Source organism: Phacochoerus africanus, chromosome 8 (assembly GCF_016906955.1).
Source record: "Phacochoerus africanus isolate WHEZ1 chromosome 8, ROS_Pafr_v1, whole genome shotgun sequence".
In the NCBI taxonomy this organism is placed as follows: Eukaryota; Metazoa; Chordata; class Mammalia; order Artiodactyla; family Suidae; genus Phacochoerus; species Phacochoerus africanus.
In genome coordinates this window covers 57,130,787-57,148,470 of record NC_062551.1, presented here as the reverse complement: position 1 = coordinate 57,148,470, position 17,684 = coordinate 57,130,787, and the positions used below count along the sequence as shown (strand labels likewise).

Below are 17,684 nucleotides of genomic sequence, written 5' to 3'. Positions count from 1 at the left end.
TACCTGGCATTTGGAGAGACAAATTCCAGGGAGATGCAAGAGGAAGTGAGCCATATAATTCGTGAGGTTATGCAGGCATCCTTCCTGGACATGGCTTCTGTGCGTGATGATTTAGGGCAGGTCCCGAGAAACTTGTTCAGTTGGTGAAAGGGAGTGACTTTTCCTATGTGAGTAATGAGGAAGGTGCAGGGACAGGGGAAGGGGTGCTTCAGAAGCGCAGGAGAACAACTTAAATATGCAAGCAAAAGAGACCACGAAAGAAGCAGCAGGATGGAGAAGGGGCCTGAGAGGACCACAAGGGATAATTAGTAATCACCACGGGGAGGCACAGCTCGATGGCACACACGAGAGAGTGAAACCACGAGGCAGGGAGTTCCCGTTGTGGCGCAGTGGTTAACGAATCCGACTAGGAACCATGAGGTTGCGGGTTCAGTCCCTGCCCTTGCTCAGTGGGTTAACGATCCGGCGTTGCTGTGAGCTGTGGTGTAGGTTGCAGACGCGGCTCGGATCCCGCGTTGCTGTGGCTCTGGCGTAGGCCGGTGGCTACAGCTCCGATTCAACCCCTACCCTGGGAACCTCCCATATGCCGCGGGAGCGGCCCAAGAAATAACAACAATAACAACAACAAAAAGACAAAAAAAATAAAAAAAAAGAAACCACGAGGCAACTAAAAGACTGCGGGTAAAGAAAAGCACAACGCGTACCTGACTCACTCTGTCTGTTGTATATTGGAAATTATCGCAGCAGTATAAATCAACAATGCTTCAATAAAACTTTAAGAAATGGGAAAAAAAAAAAGAATTGGCTGTTTAGCAAGTAACGTACTACTCGTCCCCGGTTTTTTTTTTTTTTTTTTTTTTTTGGCCATAGCGTGCAGTGGCTTGATGTGGGATCTCAGTCCCCAGACCAGGAATCAAACCCAGACAGCAATGGTGAAAGTGCCGATTCCTAACCACTAGGCCATCAGGGAGCTCGCTTCAGTTTGGATATATATATATTTTTTAATTTATTTTTTCTGCGTTTTAGGGCTGCACCCACGGCATATGGAAGTTCCCAGCGAGGGGGTGAATCAGAGCTAGAGCTGTCGGCCTACACCACAGCCACAGCCACATGGGATCCAAGCTGTACCTGCGGCCTACACCACAGCTCACAGCAATGTCGGATCTGAGCAAGGCCAGAGATGGAACTCACATCCTCATGGATACTAGCTGGGTTCATTATCACCGAGCCACAGTGGGAACTCTTGGAATTCCATTTTTAACTATAGGAATTATACTAAGAGGATGGGACAGAAACTAAAGAGATTTTATTTTATTTTGCTTTTTAGGGCCACACTTGCAGCATACGGGAGTTCCCAAGCTAGAGGCTGAATCGGAGCTGTAAGCTGCAAGCCTACACCACAGCCACAGCAACGTGAGATCCCAGTTGCACCTGCGACCTGCACCACAGCTCACTGTCCTCAGAGTTCCTGTCATTGGCTCAGTGGTGATGAACCTGCTAGTATCCATGAGTACCAGGGTTCGATCCCAGGTCTCACTCAGTGGGTTAAGCTGTGGTGTAGCTCGCAGATGCGGCTCGGATACAGCATTGCTGTGGCTGTGATGCAGGCTGGTGGCTGTAGCTCCAATTTGACCCCTAGCCTGGGAACCTCCATATGCCTCAGGTGCAGCTGTAAAAAGACCAAAAAAAAAAAAAAAGAACCTGTGTCCTCATGGATACTAGGTGGGTTCATTACCACTGAGCCACAACGGGAACACCCCAGAAAATATTTTAAAAAGGGAGTTCCTTGCCAGCCTAGCAGGTTAAGGATCCAGCATTATCACTGCAGTGGCTTGGGTCACTGCTTTGGCATGGGTTCGATCCCTGGCCTGGGAACTTCCACATGGTGTGGGCAAGCTCTGCCCTCCCTCCCAAAAAAGTGGGCAGACCATGTGAAGAAAGGGCATGCTGAAACTCCTGATGCTGCATCAGGAAGCTTTTCATGCCTGAGTCACCATGGCTTTGAATGACTAAATGAGGCAGGTGATCCCAAGAGGCAAACAGCAATAATGAAAAGACAGCAGATCTGAACTTTTGGAAGGAAGTTAATCTCACTCACAGAGAGCAGGTTCCCGTAGGTCTCCAGCATCACGTCCCTGTACAAGGCCCTCTGGGCAGGGTCCAGGCAGGCCCACTCCTCCGGGGAGAACTCGATGGCCACATCATTCAGTGCCATCTGTCTTAAATACAAACACATTTCCCAAGTGTGAAGGAGTTTGTGTATTCCACCAATAAAACATTGCTTCAAAATTAGAAAAGTTATTACTATTATACCTTAATTTAACAGATTAAAAAATTATTACAGGAGTTCTCCTCCTGGCGCAGTGGAAACGAATCCGACTAGGAACCATGGGGTTGCGGGTTCGATCCCTGGCCTCGCTCAGTGGGTTAAGGATCCAGCCTTGCCATGAGCTGTGGTCTAGGTCGCAGACACGGCTCAGATCTAGCATTGCTGTGGGTGTGGTATAGGCCAGCAGCTACAGTTCCGATTGGACCCCTAGCCTGGGAACCTCCATGTGATGCGGGTGTGGCCTTAAAAAGACAAAACACAAAAAAAAAGCAGAGATGACTTCATATTATCAGTCAAAAAATCTAAGGGGATGGAGTTCCCGTCGTGACACAGTAGGAACGAACCTGACCGGTATCCATGAGGATGCGGGTTTGATCCCTGGCCACGCTCAGTCCATCAGTGATGTGGCGTTGCCGTGAGTTGTGGTGTAGGTCACAGATGTAGCTCGGATCCCATGTGGCTGTGGCTGTGGCATAGGCCGGCAACTGCAGCTCTGAATTGGAGCAATTCAACCCCTAGCCTGGGAACTTCCATATGCTGCTGGTGTGGCCCTAAAAAAAAAAAAAGAAGAAAAAAAAAATCTAAGGAGGAAAAAACCGACATGAGAGAGAAAGGACATTATACAATCATAAAAGGGTCAATTCGCCAAGAAGAGAGAACAATTACAAATAGGTATACATCTAGCATACAGTAGGTAGCAAACAGTAACAGAAAAGGTAGCAAGCTAACAGAAATGAGGAGAGAAAAACAGCAGTATAGCTAATTGTGTAAGACTTCAACACCCCATTTTACGTCTGTCTGGAAGTGAGGACCAAAAGGAAACCGATCACTTAAACAACACTGTAGGCCCATTGTACCAAACAGATCACCCCCACACAAGAGCAGAAAACAAATGCTGCTTGTGAACACGTGAAATATTCTCCAGGACACACCACATGTCAGGCTGCAAAACAAGTCTTAGCATTTAAGAAGCCTGAGATCGTAAAAAAAAAAACTATACACAATGAAATCACACTTCAGATAATTAGCATAAGGAAAACATAAAAATTCCAAAAAGGTAAAAATTAAGCAATGCATTCTTGTCTTTAATTCCCCCCCTGGGCCACACCCACGACATGCAGATGTTCCTGGGCCAGGGACTGAAAATGCGCCACAGCCGTGATTCGGCCACCTCAGTGACAATGCCAAATACTGCACTGCACCACCAGAGAACGCCAACAATTCAGTCTTAACAACCACTATGTGAAGGAAATGACAAGGAAACTTTACATATCTAAGTGAAAATAACACAACATACTCAAAATTGTAACATACAGTTAAAACTACACAAAAAGGAAGTCTATGCAGCTAAATTCTTACAACAAAAAATGCAAACACAGATGAGAAATATATTTATTCAATACGTGGAAGTAGAAACAAAAAAACTAAACCAATTTCGTGGAAAGAAAAAGGTGAAAGGAACTCCCTGGTGGTCTTGTGGTTAGGATTTGTAAGGTTCACTGCTATGGCCCAGGTTCAATCCCTAGTCTGGGAACGAAGACCCCACATCAAGACACTTCGTGGCTGAAAAAAGCAAAGAAAGAAGAAAAAGATTAAGAGGAAAAATTAGATGAGAGAGAAATGAAACAATATAGGAAAATGAAATAAAGGTCAACAAACCAAGTGGTTTTTGATTGTAATTTGCAGTAATTATGACCAATTCTGGCTGCAAAGTTTCATAACCCTGGTGGAAGTATTACTTTTGGTGAATTCAATGTTAAACATTTATTCATGCCTTTTATTTATTTGTTTTTTCTTTTCGTCTTTTTTTAGGGCCACACCTGTGGCATATGGAAGTTTCCGGGGTAGGGGTTGAATTGGAGCTGTAGCTACCATCCTACACCACGGCAACGCGGGATCTGAGCCACATCGGCATAGGTTGGCAACACCAGATCCTTAACTCACAGTTAGGCAGATTGTTTCCACTGAGCCATGACGGGAATGCCCAGAAATGTTTTTTATTTTTTATTTTTATCTTTTTGGTTCTTTTCTAGGGCCGCACCCGTGGCATATGGTGGTTCCCAGGCTAGGGGTCTAATTGGAGCTGTAGCCACCGGCCTACACCAGAGCCACAGCAACCCTGGATCCAAGCCGTGTCTGTGACCTCTAGGCAACACTGGATCCTTAACCCACTGAGCGAGGCCAGGGATCGAACCCGCAACCTCATGGTTCCTAGTTGGATTTGTTAACCACTGAGCCGTGACGGGAACTCCCAGAAATGTTTTTTAAACATTATAACAGAATAAAGGGGGAAAAAAACAGCCATTCTCTTCAATTCATGCAGAATTAAAGCACTTGACAAAATTCAGTAACCATTCAAGATAAAAGCACTCAAAAAATAGAAATAGTAAACTACTTCAATGCAAAAATATGAAAAGAACTCAACTACCATTATATTCTGTGATCAAAGGTCTTCCTCTCAGATCAGGAAAAGAAAAGGATGTGTGCTGTCTGCACCACGTTCAACAAAGGATGGAAAGTCCTACCAAGCCATCAACCAAAAGAATAGGAGTTCCCTGGTGGCTAAGCAGTTAAGGATCCAGCATTGTCACTGCTGTGGTGCTGTCCCTGGCCCCCAGAACTTCCATATCTCACAGGTATGGAAAAACAAAACCAAAACCAAAACATGAAAACAAATGAATTGGAGTTCCTATTGTGGGTAAGTGGTAATGAACCTGACTAGTATCCATGAGGATGAGGGTTCGATCCTGGCCCAGCTCAGTGGGTTAAGGATCTGGGGTTGGTGTGAATTGCAGTGTAAGTCACAGATGTGTCTCATATCTGGCATTGCTTTGGCTGTGGCACAGGCCAGTGGCTGTAGCTCTGATTCCCTAGCCTGGGAATCTTCATATGCCATGGGTGTGGCCCTATAAAGACAAAAATAAAAGGACCCAGCTAGTATCCATGAGGATGCAGGTTTGATCCCTGGCCTCGTTTAGTGGGTTAAAGGATCTGGCGTTGAAATGAGCTTCGGTGTAGGCTGCAAATGAGGTTCAGATCTGGCGTGGCTGTGTTTGTGGTATAGGCTGGCAGCTGCAGCTCCAATTTGACCCCTAGCCTGGGAGCTTCCTTATGTGACAGGTGTGGCGATTAAAAAAATAAAAAAAACCCTGCTGACCAATCGCACTGACACCCTATCTCCAATCCATGGGTGACAAGCCCTGCCCAAGACGGCATCCTGTGGTAGTTCAGGCGAGTTAGCGAGTCCAAACAATGGCATTTCAGGAAGTCAGACTGATAATTAAATGAGAATATGACTTTACCTGAGAAAGAGCCATTCCTGACTCCATTTCCTTCATATTCCTCCTCTTCAGGGCTTCTTCTTCAGGCTAAGAAAGTCTTCTGAAGTCAATCTTCAAAGTTTTGAAGTTAAACAGATGCTTTTTAATGCTGAGAATCACTTCTAAGCCCACCCTCTGTCCCTGCTACAATCCTTTCCTCCCCACGCTATGGCACCCCACGTGGCTGTGCTTCCTACTTGCTCTTTCTTCCTCTGCTCTTCCAGGCACTAGTTTTTTGTTTTTGTTTTTAAAATTTTTAAAGTTTTATTGACATAGGAGTTCCCATCATGGTGCAGCGGAAACGAATCCGACTAGGAACCATGAGGTTGCGGGTTTGATCCCTGGCCTCGCTCAGTGGGTTAAGGATCTGGCGTTGCCGTGAGCTGTGGTGTAGGTTGCAGACACGGGGTGAGGGGAAGGGCTGACTGCGCAGGAGAGGCCTCTGGGGCAGAAGAACTGGCCTGAGGAGCCGCCAGGACAGAGCGGCTGGAGAGAGGGTGTCTCAGGAGAGGGCGGGCTCCAGAATCCCTGGACAAGCCATCCAGGTGGTGAAGGGGGCATGAGCTGGGGGGTTTGGATCCACCTCACACAAGAGGACTTTACATGAGGCTGACATAGGAGGCTGGAGGGAGGGGGGGTCAGTAAAGGGGTTTAAGGAGAAGGAAAGGCTCTAAGTGAAAGTTTGGCAAGGCTGTGCCATCCTAAAGAGAGCAGGGTGACTGTGTTATCTCAGATAAAGCCAAAAATGGACACAAGAGACAAAGGATATTCCATAATGATAAAAGTCAATTCAGCTAGAAGATATAACCATTATAAAGACAGATACATCTAGCACTGGAACTCCCCCCAAAATGAAGCAAACATCGACAAAAAGAAAAATAGAATAACATTAGTATGATAATTCAATTCTCTAGTTTTATATACCCGTGGAAATAAAAGATCAATAAGGAGGAAAGACGGAAATAGGTATTTCTCCAAAGAAGACATATGGATGGCCAACAGGCACATGAAAAAATGCTCAACATCACTGATAATTAGAGAAATGCAAATCAAAACTGCTATAAGGTACCACCTCTCACTGGTCAGAATGGCTGTCATTAATAAGTCTACACAAATAACAAATGCTGGAGAGGGTGGAGAAAAGGGAACGCTCCTACGCTGTTGACAGGAATGTAAATTGGTAAAATCACTATGGAGGTTCCTCAGAAAATTAAATACAGAACTACCATATGACCCAGCAATCCCACTCCTGGGCATATATCTGGCCAAAACTACAATTCAAAAGGATACATGTACCCATGTGTTCCTAGCAGTACTGTGCACAATAGCAAAGACATGGAAGCAATCTAAATATCCATCGGCAGGTGAATGGATTAAGAAGATGTGGTACAGGAGTTCCCGTCATGGTGCAGCGGAAACAAATCCGACTAGGAACCATGAGGTTGTGGGTTGGATCCCTGGCCTCGTTCAGTGGGTTAAGGATCCTGCATTGCCATGAGCTGCGGTGTAGGTCGCAGACTCTGCTGGGATCTGGCGTTGCTGTGGCTGTGGTGTAGGCCAGCAGCTATAGCTCCGATTCGACCGCTAGCCTGGGAACTTCCATATGCTGCAGGTGCGGCGCTAGAAAAGGCAAAGACACACAAAAAAAAAAGAAGAAGAAGATGTGGTACATATACGCAATTGAATACCACTAAATCATAATGAAATAGGAGTTCCTGTTGTGGCTCAGTGGAAACGAATCTGATTAGCATCCATGAGGACGCAGGTTCGATCCCTGGCCTTGCTCAGTGGGTTAAGGATCTAGCGTTACCATGAGCTGTGGTATAGGTCACAGATACAGCTCAGATCTGGCATTGCGGTGGCTGTGGCTGTGGCCAGCGGTTACAGCTCTGATTTGACCCCTAGCCTGGGACCCTCCGTATGCCATGTGTGGGGCCCTAAAAAGACACACACACAAAAAAAAATGAATGCCATTTGCAACAACATGAATGCAACTAGAGAGTCTCATACTAAGTCAAGTAAGTCAGAAAGAGAAAGACAGACACCATGTAATATCACTTATATGTGGAATCTAAAATATGGCACAAATGCACCTATCTACAAAACAGCAACATTCTATCCACCGTGAATAATTTCAAAACAAAGTTAGAAAACAATCCTATTTACTATAACATCAAAAGGGACAGAGTATGAAAAATGAGCCTGGGAGAGTGTGAATGTACAGGTGTCAGGCAGTATACTTCGAAGTCAGACAAGATTAGCGAGGCTAAAGAGGGCAGTTCAAGGAGAATCCAATGAGAATATGATTTTACTGAAAAAGAGCCCTTCCTGACGCCTCTATTTCCTCTCCTTCCTCTTCCAGGCTTCTTCCTCAGGCTAAGTGAGTCTTTGAAATCAGTCCTTCAACTCAGTGTTTAATGTTTAGGATTAACATGCCCCCTTCCAGTGTCACAACCACACACACAGGGGAGAGCTCACCATGTGGAAGAGACAGGCCTCTGCTGCCCAGGGTCCCAGGAGGGACTCAGGACAGGAAACTCCCACACAGAGACCAAGAAGGGGAGTGTCCCCACACTCTCTTGAGATCATGCTCCCCTCCTGGTGAGGCCCTCACCCACACTGCAGCCGTGGGCCCCTCAGCTGGACCCCACAACCCCCTGCAGGTCACAGACCAGCCCTGCTCCATCCCCGTGCAGAGCAGAGCCCCCAAGCCCTCAGCCCAGATCTCAGGATTGGGAGGACGCAGAGCCTTGCTGCTCAAGGATGGATCCGGACTGGAATCACCCGGAGGACCTTAAACATTATTAAGGTTGGACCCCACACTGGCTATAGGAAGAGAAATTGCTGGTCAGAAGGCACAGAAGGTGTATATGCAAAACCTGTCATCAGTCTAATATGAAGCCTGGGATGAGCACAGCTCAGAGGAGGCAAACTGGCACACCTCCCACTTTCTTTTTCTTTTCTAGCTTTACAGAGGTATAATTAATGAAAAACAATGGTGTACATATGAGGCATACAATGTGATTATTTGACACCTGTATATACAGTGTTATTATTTATTTTAATTTTTTTCCCACTGTACAACCAAGTTACTCTTACATGTATACATTTTTTCCCACCCTTTGTTCTGTTGCAATATAAGTATCTAGACATAGTTCTCATGCACTGTGTCATAATCACAGTAATTTACACTTCCATCAGCTCACAACTACCATCTAATTTTTGTGTGCTAAGAACACTTAAGTGTTACACACTCAGCAAATTCCAGGTATACAGAAACATAGTATGATTAATTACAGTCAGCACAATGCATTTTGTTTTTTTTTTTTAATTTTCAGGGCTGCACCCAAGGCATATGGAAGTTCCTAGGCTAGAGGTCGAATGGGAGCTGCAGCTGCCAGCCTACACCTGGGCTGCAGGTCACTGTGGGGTTGCTGGCCCTCTGATTCTTGGAACAGTCTTGAAACTTAACGGTCCCTCTCAAGTTCTGTCCACAGATACATAACCTAGCAGAATTGCCCTGATGAAAACCTTCTGCCATTTGAAGCTTAATAATTTCCCATCTGGACTCAAATGACCTTACAAACTCTCATGGAATCCAACACAGTCTTGCTAAAACCCCTTATGATCCACTAATCCTGCTAGGAAATATAAGAAAGTATTCCAAATTCTTTTTTTTTTTTTTGCTTTTTAGGGCCACACCCATGGCATATGGAAGTTCCCAGGCTAGGGGTCCAATTGGAGCTACAGCTGCTGGCCTACACCACAGCCACGGCAACATCACATCCGAGCCACATGTGTGACCTATACCACAGCTCACGGCAATGCCGGATCCTTAACCCACTGAGTGAGGCCAGGGATTGAACCTGAGACCTCATGGTTCCTAGTTGGATTCGTTTCCACTGTGCCACGATGGGCACTCCACTCCAAATTCTAACAAATCATGCCAGAGGGAAAAATACATATGAAGACACTCCAGGGACCACTAGACAAAAAACACCATTATTTATATTCCCAGGGACCACACACAAATACTGTCACCTCAAAAAACTACATATAGCTGTCTTCATTAGCATAGTGGTGAGTATCCCTTCTTCTCGAAAAGCTATGTATAAAAGAAAGCTGTTTCCACTTGTACACATACCACAGTAAGAACCCAACACTTCCCAAAGAATCACTCCAAATTATTGTTCACAGTGCACCTGAAACCATCTTTATCTGCAACACAAAATACTAGAAAATACCAAAGGTAACCCACAAAACAATCTCTGAAAATTTCCCTGTATTACTCTAAGGTTTGCAGGACAACACTTGCACTCTCAAAAGACACAAGTGACCATTCACTTGGATCCAATTACCCTCGTACTACCTGCACTATTGTGTTTCCATTTCATTCTCCTTAGCTCCCTAGTTCGTCTGTCTCTCTTTTGTTCCCCTCTGCTCTACTGCTGTTTTTGCCCTATTTCTTCCCTCATGCCTGCTGCCCCACTCTGCAACTTGTTCCCCCTCCTAATGGTCTTTCCCCACCTTCCTGATTGTCCTAAAAATCCATATATTTGTGCCTCTTTCTTCAACTCTCCTCGCTCTCTGGCCTCCAGCTCACAGCCCTTCTCTCCCTGTTACACTCTTTCCCTCTCCATTCTCTGGGGCCCCAGGAGGCTATGCGTCCATAGTGCTCTCTATTCCTCTGCTCTTCCAGTCACTGGATTTCCTTTCTTGCTGTCTCAGCATCGCCATGCTATGAAGGCCCTGGTTCTGCCTCTTTTGTCCTCTCCCCAGTCTCCCCTTGTGAAGTGCCTCACCACTGACGAACCCCCTCCTACCGCTGGTCCAGCGCCCCCTCTAAGTTGCTTTCCAGTACCTGGAGATCCCGCTTTTTTATTTACTTCTACATTTTATTCGTCTGCTACTTTCAAAGGTAAACCTATTTCATTTTACGTCTCGTGTTAAGTGCCTCGCTTCCTCTAAGTCCCTATCGGTTCTCCCTTGGTCTTTTCTCCTTTTCAGTTTTTGCATTTCTCAGTCTCTGCTTCCCCTGATCCCCCTCGCCCACGTATTTACAGAGATGCCGATTGAAAAGGATGTCCGCCTACCAGAAAAGAACATTTTCCAAAGGGATGAAATCTGGGATATTAGAACACCGGGTGTCACACGAGGGCCGAGGTCACCTTCCCCGCCGCGGGGTGCGGGGAAGGGCTGACTGCTTAAGGGACGCCTGCGGGGCAGAAGGACCGGCCTGAGGAGCCGCGAGGACAGAGGGGCTGCAGGGAGGGTGTCTCAGGAGAGGGCGGGCTCCCGAATCCCAGGACCAGGGCGAGGACACGGCCTCTTCGGAAGCGGGGCGGCCGGCGCTGCCCAAAGGCCCAAGAAACCTCCATTGCAAAGGAGAAACAGACGCTTTACAGCAATACCTCCTCTCTGCGCTCCACTTCCGGTTCCGTTAGCCTTAGAGACCCAACTTCCGGGGCGGGGCGCTACAGATGAGGGGCGGAGCGAGGAGGGAGCCAGGTCTACGGAGTGAGGGCGGGGAGAGCAGGGCAGGGGGCGGGAAGCATAGGATGCTTCCCAGTATTTTGAAATTAATCCCTATATATTGCTGTCTGGAACCGTTTTGAGTAAAAACTTAACAGTTGTGTGGACCACTTATGTTAGAAGCTAAGGAGTTCCCGTTGTGGTGCAGTGGTTAACGAATCCGACTAGGAACCATGAGGTTGCGGGTTCGGTCCCTGCCCTTGCTCAGTGGGTTAAGGATCCGCCGTTGCTGTGAGCTGTGGTGTAGGTTGCAGACGAGGCTCGGATCCCACGTTGCTGTGGCTCTGGCGTAGGCCGGTGGCTACAGCTCCGATTCAACCCCTAGCCTGGGAATCTCCATATGCCTCGGGAGCGGCCTAAGAAATAGCAAAAAGACAAAAAAAAAAAAAAAAGCTAAGATGTTTCTACCCAACAAGTAAAGTTTCAATAAATGGTATTTGTTTTTGGGTCTGCACCTGAGGCACATGGAATCTCCCTGCCTAGGGGGTCTAATCGGAGCTGCAGCTGCTGACCTAAACCACAGTCACAGCAACATGAGACCCAAGCCGCATCTGCGACCTACACCACAACTCACCGAAATACCGAATCCTTAACCCACTGAGCTGGGCCAGGGATCGAAACTGCATGCTCATGGATCCTAGTTGGGTTCGTTACCATGATCCACGAAGGGAATTCCAATAAAAGGTGCTTTTGTCAGCAGGTTGCTAGCAAGTCCTGCTTGTGAGGCTCAAACAATGCAGTGTTTGGGAACTTGGTCTCCAAGTGGCTGCTGTCGGCAGTGATTGGATCAGGGAAAACTTCCTGCAGTTAAAATTTAAGCCAGCTTAAGGAAAAGAGCTGGATGTGTCTCTGTATTACACACTAGAATGACAAATGCAAAACTCTCCCTGGGTAGAGTGTGCCATTTCATGCTGACAAATCACAGAACACCATTTATTTTCTATTTCTTATTCAGCCAAGAGGCCAACTCAACACACATTCAGTTCCAGAGACTCAGGGACAACACCTGGGGTCTGAGACTGGAGAGCTAAGGCATGTGTTAATTTCCATCACTAACCATTGCATTAAAAAATGCAATACATGTTAAAAAAAGTTATAAATTGCATTGTTCTTTCTTTTGCTATCATTGTGACTTTTTTTCCTTTTTTTGGTCTTTTTAGGGCCCCACCTGCATCATATGGAGTTCCCAGCCTAGGGGTCCAATCAGAGCTGTAGCCGCTGCCAGCCTACGCCAGAGCCACATCAACGTGGGATCCAAGCGGAGTCTGCAACCTACACCACAGCTCATGGCAATGCCGGATTCTTGACCCACTGAGCAACGCCAAGGATCAAACCCACGTCCTCATGGACGATAGTAGGGTTTGTTAACCGCTGAGCCACGATGGTAACTCATTTTGACTTTGATTTTATTTATTTTATTTATTATTATTATTTTTTGTCTTTTTGCCATTTCTTGGGCCACTCTCGCAGCATATGGAGGTTCCCAGGGCTAGGGGTCGAATTGGAGCTGTAGCCACCAACCTACAGCAACTCGGGGTCTGAGCCACATCTGCGACCTACACCACAGCTCATGGCAACGCCGGATCCTTCACCCACTGAGCAAGGCCAGGGATCAAACCCAAAACCTCATGGTTCCTAGTCGGATTTGTTAACCCCTGAGCCACGATGGGAACTCCTCATTTTGACTTTTAAAACCTCATCCACCCACCCTTGTTTTGTTGGGATGTGCTTGACATAATCACTGTATGACTTTAAGTTGTACAGCACGGTGTTTTCAATTTCACATATTGAAATAATTATCCGAGTAAGTTTAATAAGCACCCATCATCTCTATTATAATCTCAGAAAAAAGAGCAAACTCTGGGGAGTTCCCTGGTGGTCTAGTGGTTAGGACTCATCACTGCTGAGGCCTGCGTTCAATCTTCGGTCTGGTGCATCAAGCTTATGCATGCTGCAGCCAAAAACAAAACAAAACAAAACAAACGTCCAGTGATATAATCTGTTCCTAACATCTTTTCCCTTTTCTCTGTTCTTGATGTGGAAATGTGAAATTGAAAAATTCACATGTCTTATTAAAATGATGGTGGCCACTTAACATGAGTACCTAAAGTTTGGGCAAACCATGTGAGATCAAAGTTTCCATCAAAACCAGACAAAATCTAAAAATGAAAAATGTTCTGCTCTCAACCTTCACCCTTCTTAAACATAGAGCAGCCTTGGTGCTTAGAAGGAAAGTGAACACCAAGTATCCATGGAGGAATCAGGGGCAGGGACCCAACACACCTCATACAGCACCCTCTGGACTTCCTCTTATGGGAGAAAGATAAACTTCCTTCTTTTCAGTCATCGATTCAAAGAGAATTTTGAATTTGTGATGCGAGTAGAATGAAGCCTCTCAGAATCCTGAGTTGAAATGGTTGTGGCAGGAGTTCCCATTGCAGCTCAGGGAGTTAAGAACCTATTAGCCATGAAGTAGCAGGTTCGATCCCTGGCCTCGCTCAGTGGGCTCAGGATCCGGTATTGCCGCAAGCTGCGGTGTAGGTTGCAGATGGTGCTCAGATCCGGCGTTGCCTTGGCTGTGGCTTAGGCAGCTGTACCTTCAATTGGACCCCTAGCCCGGGAACTTCCATATGCCGCAGGGGTGGCCATAAAATGAAAAAATAAAAAATAAATATTTGTGGCATAAAACAACTTTATGAAAACACCCCTTCATTGACAACTTAGATCTATTTAGCACATGTTTCCTAAAATTAAGTGTGTGAACGTGGTTTTTGGTTTTGTTTTGTTTTTTATGTTTTCCAGGGCCACACCCATGGCATTTGGAGGTTCCCAGGCTAGGGGTCTAATTGGAGCTGTAGCTGTCTGCCTACTCCACGCCACAGTAATGCAGGATCTGAGCCGCATTGGCAACCCACACCACAGCTCATGGCAACACCAGATCCTTAACACACTGAGCAAGGGCAGGGATTGAACCCACAACCTCATGATTCCTAGTCGGATTCGTTAACCACTGAGCCAGGACGGGAACTCCAACAGAGTGTGAACATGTTAGTTCCACATGAAACTCAGCTTGAGAATGTACACCAAATGTTTAGAACATTAAGTTGTAATGTTGCAGGACTAGGAAATCCCATGCCACAGATATAATCACATATTTGCATGAACGTTTGATCTAGTGATCCAGGAGGCTATGCATTTCAGCATGCAACTTGGGTGGAATCAGGACAAGTGATATCAAGATTTTTAATACTGTGACAGTAAAATCAGCCCATGAGGGATTTTTTGTGGGACAGACACAGAGCAATGAAACACGAGGAGGAAACCAGAATGAGCCCCACACAATTATAGTTAACATTTAAGGAGTTCATGTCGTGGCTCAGTGGTTAACGAATCTGACTAGGAACCATGAGGTGGCAGGTTCGATCCCTGGCCTTGCTCAGTGGGTAAAGGATCGGGCGTCGCCGTGAGCTGTGGTGTAGGTCGCAGATACAGCTTGGATCCTGTGTTGCTGTGGCTGTGGTATAGGCCAGCCGCTACAGCCCTGATTGGATCCCTAGCCTGGGAGCCTCCGTATGCTGTGGGAGTGGCCCTAGAAAAGGCAAAAAGACAAAAATAAATAAATAAATAATAAAGTTAACATTTAACCCGGGTGTGGTAACTAAATGGGATGCTATGAGGCCTTTTCCCAGAGTGGACGCCCCACTCATATCCGCCATCTGCCTTTGTATCTATAGAAAAACTTTAGTCAAAAACCAATTTAATCACAGAAGTGAAAAAAATACAGAGAAAAAAGGAAACAGTAATAAAAATTCAGCCATTCAACAAAGTCAAGGACCTTCCGTTCTTCAAAGGCTGTAGATAATATTCTGAGCTATGTCCTTGAAGCTCTCTCGCAGGTGCCAAAGCCCCCACTGGGAAGAAAACATCAATGGGATGCTGCCCACAAGCACGTAGACCCCAGACAGGTTGGAACCAGAAGGTTGATGATGCTGACTCTCAGTTATCTCACCACCCACCAATCAGGAAAACATTTGGGACCTCATCACGCCCCGGCCTCTCCAACACTCTAAGATTCCTGACTACCGCCTTTGGAAGAGGGCACAGTCCTTGAGGCACTAGCCTGCTGTGTTCCCCTCTTTGCTTGGCAATTCAAGTTACTTTTTGTGTTTCCTCCAACTCTGTCTCCGCATTTCTATTTGGCATCGGTGTTCAGAGGTAGCCGATATTTCGGCACCAGTTTGAGATGTGCAAATTTACTTTATTTTCCCACAGAAACATAACAAATTAATAATTATGAAAAAGCTTGAAATGTTAGGAGAATTGGCAACATGGGACACTGAGACACTATAAAGTATGCAACAGCATAATTTTTTAAAGTGCAAATTTTTTTATTTTAAAAATATTTTATTGCCACTCTTTCCTGTCAAGGAGGTGGCTGAGTGGCCAAAAAGACACAGATTTCTGTGAAGACCCTGAGGTCATCCCACTTGACCAGCAGCATTGGAACTTTTTGTGGAAAAAAAGCTGGAGGATGGTTATACTGTCTCAAAACAAAATATCCAGAGAGTCCAACCTGCATTATTTGGTGCCTTCTCTTTGGAGCTGCATCGTGGAGCCTTCCTGGGACACTTCCACCAGAAATAAGATGAGGACAATATGACCTAGCCCAAGTGTTGTGCTTTCCTGAACCAGGCCCTGGAGCTGGAGGAATCTAGCTCCCTGACTTCAGACTATATTACAAAGCTAAAGTCATAAAAACAGTATGGTACTGGCATAAAAACCAGAAATATAGATCAGTGGAACAGGATAGGAAGCCCAGAATCAAACCCACACACCTACAGTCAACTAATCTATGACAAAGGAGTCAAGAATATACAATGGAGAAAAGACAGCCCCTTCAATAAGTAGTGCTGGGAAAAATGGGCAGCTACATGTAAAAGAATGAAATTAGAATACTTCCTAACAGCATACACAAAAATAAACTCAAAATGGATTAAAGATCTAAATATAAGACCAGATGCTATAAGACACTTAGAGAAAAACACAGGTCAAACACTCTCTGACATAAGCCACAGCAATACCTTCTCAGATCTACCTCCTAGAGTAATGACAATTGAAAACAAAAATAAACAAGTGGGGAGTTCCCGTCGTGGTGCAGTGGTTAACGTATCCGACTAGGAACCATGAGGTTGCGGGTTCGGTCCCTGCCCTTGCTCAGTGGGTTAACGATCCGGCGTTGCCGTGAGCTGTGGTGTAGGTTGCAGACGCGGCTCGGATCCCACGTTGCTGTGGCTCTGGCGTAGGCTAGTGGCTACAGCTCCGATTCGACCCCTAGCCTGGGAGCCTCCATATACCGTGGGAGCGGCCCAAGAAATGGCAAAAGGCAAAAAAAACCCCAAAAAAACAAGTGGGACCTAATTAAACTTAAACATTTTTGCACAGCAAAGGAAACCCTAAAACAAAGTGAAAAGAGGGAGTTCCCATCGTGGTGCAGCAGAAACTAATCTGATTAGGAACCATGAGGTTTCAAGTTCGAACCCTGGCCTTGCTCAGTGGGTCAAGGATCCTGCGTTGCCATCAGCTGTGGTGTAGATCACAGACAAGGCTCAAATCTGGGGTTGCTGTGGCTGTGGCTAGGCTGGCGGCTACAGCTCGGATTAGACCTCCGGCCTGGGAACCTCCATGTGCTGAGGGTGTGGCCCTAAAAAGACAAAAAGAAAAAAAAAACTTTAAAAAAATGAAAAGACAACTCCCAGAATGGGAGAAATTATTTGCAAATGAAGCAAATGACAAGGAATTAACCTGCAAAATATATAAACACCTCCTGCAACTCAATACCCAAAAAACCCCCAACCCCATCAAAAAATGGGCAGAAGACCTAAACAGATGATTCAGATGGCCAAAAAACACATGAAAAGATATTCAACATCACTTATTATTACAAAAATGCAAATCAAAACTGCTCTGAGGTACCACTTAAACTGGCCAGAATGTCTATCATCAAAAAGTCTACAAACAATAACCACTGGAGAGGGTGCGGAGAAAAGGGAACGCTGTCCCGCTGCTGGTGGGAATGTAAACTGGTGCTGCCACTATGCAAACCAGTATGGAGATTTCTCAAAAAACTAAAAATAGAATTACCACTGAATTTAGCAATCCGACATCTGGGCATTTATCTAGAGAAAACCATGACTTGAAAAGATACATGTAACCCAATGTTCATAGCAGCACAGGAGTTCTCATCGTGGCTCAGTGGAAATGAATCTGACTAGCATCCATGAGAATGCAGTTTCGATCCCTGGCCTTGCTCAGTGGGTTAGTGATCCTACATTGCCTTGGCTGTGGTGTAGGCAAGCAGCTATGGCTCTGATTCAATCCCTGGCCTGGGAAACTATATGCTTCAGGTGCAGCCCTCAAAAGACACACAAAAAAATACATAGTAGCACAATATACAATAGCCAAGACACAGAAGCAACCTAAATGTCCATCAACAGAGGAGTGAT

General features: G+C 45.8%; 1 long non-coding RNA gene across 1 annotated transcript in view; it reads right to left on the bottom strand.

Annotated features, from left to right (window-relative positions):
• Positions 1-3,773: 3,773 nt before the first annotated feature.
• Positions 3,774-17,684, bottom strand: part of LOC125132725 (uncharacterized) — a 36,250-nt gene continuing 22,339 nt past the window's right edge. Inside the window, exons 4-5 of the long non-coding RNA XR_007136304.1 lie at positions 5,632-5,721; positions 3,774-3,892 (exon numbers count right to left, since the gene is read on the bottom strand). This is a non-coding gene — a long non-coding RNA (uncharacterized LOC125132725). The remainder of the gene's footprint in view (positions 3,893-5,631; positions 5,722-17,684) is intronic.